The sequence below is a fragment of the Aulonocara stuartgranti genome (genome assembly GCF_965226115.1).
Source record: "Aulonocara stuartgranti genome assembly, chromosome: 15".
NCBI classification, from domain to species: Eukaryota; Metazoa; Chordata; class Actinopteri; order Cichliformes; family Cichlidae; genus Aulonocara; species Aulonocara stuartgranti.
The window spans coordinates 42,591,793-42,597,792 of NC_138951.1; the positions used below are offsets into that span (position 1 = coordinate 42,591,793).

The 6,000-nt window shown below is 42.9% G+C and overlaps 1 long non-coding RNA gene across 1 annotated transcript in view; it reads left to right on the plus strand.

Annotated features, from left to right (window-relative positions):
- Positions 1-1,250, plus strand: part of LOC309689536 — a 62,641-nt gene extending 61,391 nt beyond the window's left edge. The window contains exon 2 of the long non-coding RNA XR_014271426.1: positions 603-1,250. This is a non-coding gene — a long non-coding RNA (uncharacterized lncRNA). The remainder of the gene's footprint in view (positions 1-602) is intronic.
- The last annotated feature ends 4,750 nt before the right edge of the window (positions 1,251-6,000 follow it).

The window sequence follows — 6,000 nt, forward strand, 5'->3', positions numbered from 1 at the left end:
CCCCCACCCCCCAAATTATGTCTGAGCATCTAAAAGTCACATACATGTTTTATATATTTAGTTCAACAAACATCCTCAAAGTTTCTATGCTAGAAGGTTGTGCATCCATCTGGGGTATCTAAGCTCAAAGGAATAATGAAAGAAGAATAATCAAGTAGAATGAACATGTTTCCCCACTGACCGAGTTCTTGAAAACCATGATCACTAATCAATAAAGACTCAAGCTGCAAGGCAAAAATGCATACACCATCTGTAAGCCAAGCAGGACTGGGCATGGACATGAAGATGAGCAAGTAAACAGTTATTGTCATGGTCCCTGTGCCCCGCTGGTCAATCCTCTATTGGGCAATATGTTTGTGGTTTGTTTGCTCTCTCGCTCTCGCCCTCTCTCTCACTCTCTCTCTCTCTCGCCACGGCGATGCTCACTGCGGGCTCCCGCTGCTGGCCCACACACCTGCTCATCACCACACCGGCCGCTGATCCCAGCTGATTACTGCACTACTTAGATGGCGAGTCTGCACTAGTCTTTGCTGGATCGTTGAGCTATCAGTGTCAGTTAGACTTGTGTTTCTGCTTGTCATGGTCTGGTTGGGCACCTGCAGGTCTCAGACAGCGGCTCCTCCTCCTTTAGGCGGAGTCCGGTTGCCCCTCCCTGGCTGACCACCTGTGAGCAATCGTGCCAGCGGTATATCAGACCTGCGCTCTCAACCACTCATCGCCTGAGTATCTGCTATTCCCATGTTAGTTCAGTGGAGCATCCTAAACCTTGTCTTAACGCCGTGTGATGACTGACCTGTCTTTTCTTGTCCTCAGCGATAGCACCCGGAGTGGAGATCTTGTTCCCCTCGCTCCCGTCCTCCTGGACCTGGGCCGCCAGCTGCTTACACAACGTGGCCTGCCGGCCCACCGCTCACCTGCCTGCCTCCCCACGCCTCGACCGCTTCCGGGTTTTCCGCTCCACCTGTCCCCTCCATCTGAAACCAAGTAAGGCAATTCAATTCAACTGCGGAGGATTATTGGTTGTCTGCTGGATCCCTCTGATCGTGATCTCCTCTTGTTCCAGTGCCCCCGGCCCCTACCTAGTCCTGTTTCTACCTCCCCGCTGTCCCCGCTGTTCAGCCGTCTCCTAGAGGTGTCTAGGTCGCCCTCATTATCACCGACGAATCCTACGCGCCACTAGTGTGGTGGCGTCGCTTTGTGTTTCACCTTTGTTTACCTGTGGGCGGAAATAAATCATTTGTTTTCTGTCACCTCGCTTCCGGGTTGGTTTCTGCGCCTGTGTCCATCCCTGTTCCCTCGTGCCGTTGAGCTCAAAGTACACTGCTAACCTGTACTTTGAGAATTTCTTATAATTATCCTGCTAACCTGACGTTTTGTGTGTAGATCATTTTTGGAACCCGATGCGGAGAGGAGTGATTGAGGGGGAACGTTTTCGTACAGAAAGTGTGGAACACCCTTCTCCCAACCCTGTTTCCCACGGACCCTGGCGACCCGGACCCGTTTCCCCTGCACGTTGTATATAGCCACTTGGTGTATGTGTTCACTGTAAATAAACGCACTGTCCTTCGCTTAAAGGAAAACCCTGGCCTGCGCCTGAGTCTCTCTCGGAAACCTTATCAGTTATAATGCTCAGTGAGTTTTTAAATGCACTCACATTACTTGCTTCCCATGGCTGCTGGAAGGTGAGGTCTTTTCAACTGAGGGATTCGTCTCCTCAGGGCAACAGAAATGAAACAACATGTTGGGAGGATAGTCTTGCTATTAACTGCCGTGTGTGTAAGAAAAAATGGATTCCAGCAGCGTCCAGAGCAGAATTGGAGTACAGTGATCTTTGCACAGTTAAACTTCCTGAAGGGCCTTTTTTAGTCATTATGATTAAAATTCCGCTCACACACACAAAATCCTTTCACAATCCTGTGGATCTACTTTCAAAACATTCCTGCTTCTCTGCTTGTATCTCCTAAAGACAAAAGACTTGCATAACACCTGCAAAGACATTTTAATTGACACAAATGTAGTGAATCAGGGCATGTTTCTGGAAAATGACTAATACTGAAGCAGCTATAATAAAGCAAAGCTACATCTATTACTGGAACTCCATCATCAAGAAGAAGCAGAAATGCAAAGGTGCTCCTGTTGTATCTTCTTTTTACATAGACATGGATATTATAACACAAGCATGTTTTCAGTATTAGAAAATTGAAGCATAGACCTGCATTAAATAAGGCTACGTTCACTCTGCAGGTCTTGATGCTCAATTCCGATTTTTTGATCAAATCCGATTTTTTTGTCTGCTCGTTCACACTACAAATAAAATGCGACAGCAAACGCGCTCTAGTGTGAACGCTCAAAGCGGCCGCATGCGCAAAAGATGTCACACACAACGTGCTCTGTTTAGACCCAGACCAACAGTATTGTTTGACTGATGGCCTTAATATAAAGACTTCGGACTTTACGTTTCCCAATTTTTGCTTTAAGTTATTTTGTTATTTACATAATAATGTAAATAACCTAATAAGGATCCTTATTGCTGTTTGAGAGGAGCGGTGCTTCAAAGGATAGCTGCAGATTTCTGTCAGAATCTGCAGATTATACAGAACAAATAAAATGTTCACGTTTCTCCAACGTTGTCTTCCCAACAGTTTAGCTGACATCTATACTGGATGGCCAGGAAGCGTTCGCGATGTCTTCTCCGGCGCTGATAATTGGCATTTGTCTTGTGTCAGTGACGTAAAAGACGGATTTAATGCGACATGACCATCAAACAGCAGTCGCTTTCTAAAACATTGGATATGCATCAAATTCAGGACCACATACGAAAGTGACCCAGATCGGATGTGATAATATCGGATTTGTGCCGTTCACACTGTCACACCATGATCGGATATGGGTCGCATAGGGTCAAAAAAATCTGATTTGATGCGCTTTCCCCTGCAGTGTGAACGTAGCCTAAGTGATATTACATTATCCTGCGTGGCCTTCAGTCTGGCCTTTGTAATTAAAACATTGTGGGCCTGTTGACTCATCATCACATCAGAAGAATCATTTGTTTTTTAGGCCAACCAGCCTCTGTTCCCTGCCAGAAAACAAGAAAGGAAAACCTTGTCAGCCTGTGCTATCCTATCTGCACACCACGTGGCAGAAAGAAAGTGGAGGAATAAAAGATGATCAGCACAAGAAATATATGAAAAAACAGCAAGTGAAAAAGAATGGAAACAAGACTAACAGCACAATAAAAGCTGACTCTCAGTTCATCCCTCTGTGTCCTGTGCGTCCTGTATTTGTGTCCAATCCTGCCTGCCACGCAGCAAACACGACATGTCTCCTCTGTGCTGAAGTCTACTGCACCTCTCGCTGTTCTACAGAACAGCCACACCACAAAAAATAAATTGCTGCAAATGGAAAATACAATCTTCTTTTGACTATAATGGTACTGAAACATAAGAAATAGTAACAGCCACAAAAACAAAAGTCTAAAGATGACCTGTGTTCCCTGAAAGCAGCACTGTGGGTTTTCCTGTCTGCAAAGGGGAAAAAGCTTAGAAAAGTTACATGATATTAACCAGGCCAACAGAGAAGAACAGACTGACACTATTGTGTAGAGAATTTGTTAATCTCATATGTTTTGCATTATTGACAAACACAGTTACTATAACAAATTGTGATGTAAGAATAACTTGTCTGATTTTGTTTGTTTTGTTCAGACACAATTTTTTATATTATTATTTTTAATGAATAGCTTCGAGCTCCAGGGCTACAGCCTGTTTTACTATATTTTCACTAATATGTTTCATGTTTTCTGAAAATGCTGATGTCGTTATGGCCTACTGTGTTTAGGAAAGACAGAAAACAGCACAATAATCCCCAGCTGTCAGGCAAACGTACACACTGATTATGTGGGTGCCTGTTCCTGCTCGGACTCCCTTTTACCCATGTATCTGGTTTTTGCCACATGTCTCTAAAGGCTACGTCAATTTACCTTCAAAATGTAGCTGAAAGAATCTCAGGTCTGCTGTTGCTGAGCTGCATAAAAAATTAATGTGCTAGCATTACTATTCATGATTGGAAATGTCTTGCATTGACCAAATATTTGATTTTTGTGCTTTTGGGGTCGTTAATGGACTGCTGTGTAGTTTTATACTACAACTACAAAGATTGATTTTAAATATCATGCATCATCCCAGTAAAAATAAATGAACTGCCTCCACCTGACACCATCATCCTATCATTTCTTGCCTAATTATCTAAGTCTGCCTAAATTAGCTTTTGTTACAGATGTTGTTAATTACCTGAAGCATTTTCTCCAGTAGGATGCACAAGTTGACCTCTCTCTTTTAAAACGATTTTTCAGTCTTTTAGGACTGCTTTCACTGGCTTCCATCTGCAATCCAACTGTCACTTTAGAGGCTCAGTTTCTATCCCCAAAGTCATGCCTTTGGGTATGGCCTTCCAATATGGATTCATCCCACGTTGCACATCTTTCAGGTAAAGCCCGTGAGAAAAAGGGGCTTCCAAGCTGCCCCCAGATCCTCACCACATACCTGAGACGCATGTTTATCCCTATCTATATGGTTGCCTTTTCCCAGGCTTGCTGAATGTGTTAGCTATCCAATCGTTTTTGTTTTTTGACTCCTTTTTTTGTCATTTTGTTCTATTTTTTGGATACATTTTTGCATTGCCCTCCGAGTTTTTTCTGTCTAAGAATTGCCCTGAGAGTGTGTGTCTTATTACTCTGCCAGAATAAACACAGCCTTGCATCTGCACCAGATAGGCTTACTTCCCCGTAAGGGTAAGGTAAGTCAGTTTGAGTACTGCGAGTAAAATGCATTTGATTTCCCCCCGAACATTCAGATTAGTGCAGCATGAATTCATTCATGAGGGGGAAATTACAGTGAGAACATGTAGAGGCTCTGTTAGATGGATAACATAGTGAGTTCAGTGCATTGATGTGACATTGTCCTGAAGGATTTAGTTATTCTCCATGGTTAAAGAAATTGCACTAATTAATTCATATTTATTTAACTTTGGGCTGACTCAGCATGTAACAGAGGCCACACATAATAGAGGACACACTCTTGACCTACTGATCTCCAAAGGCCTGAGCATTTCAAAGGTTACTGTGTCTGATGTGGGCCTGTCTGATCATTACTGTGTTTTCTTTGAAAGTAAAATCTCAGCCCACACAAATATATCAACAACAGTGATAACAAAACGAGTCAGACCTGTTACAGATCGTCAACTTTTCTTTAATGTCAGGTGTGTTTCCAGAACCACTAAAAACTGCTGTAATAAAACCTATACTGAAAAAGGACAATCTTGACAAGACACAAATGAACAACTACAGGCCGATCTCAAATCTCCCGTTTTTAAGTAAGATCATTGAAAAAGCAGTTTCTCAACAGCTCAGTTACTTCTTAAAACAGAATAATTGCTACGATGCCTTCCAGTCAGGTTTTAGACAGAACCACAGCACTGAAACCGCTCTGACCAAAGTGTTTAATGACATATTCAATGACTGGTTGTGCCACAATTTTCTCCAGCTAAACAAAAACAAAACTGAGGTAATAGTCTTTGGCGCCAAAGAAAAACGATTACAGGTCACCAGAGAACTTCAATCTATACATCTAAAAACCACAAACCAGGCGAGAAATTTGGGTGTAGTGATGGATGTAGACCTAAACTTAGAAAAACACATTAAGACAATAACAAAGTCAGCTTACTATCACCTCAAGAATATATCAAGGATAAAAGATCTGATGTCTCAACAGGACCTGGAAAAACTAGTCCATGCATTCATCTTTAGTAGGCTTGATTACTGTAACAGCATCTTTACAGGTCTACCTAAAAAATCAGTCAGACAACTACAGCTCATTCAGAACTCTGCTGCTCGAGTCCTCACTAAGACCAAAAAAGTGGACCACATCAGTCCAGCTCTGAGGTCCTTACACTGGCTGCCTGTCCGTCAGAGGATAGACTTTAAAGTTCTGATGCTGGCCTATA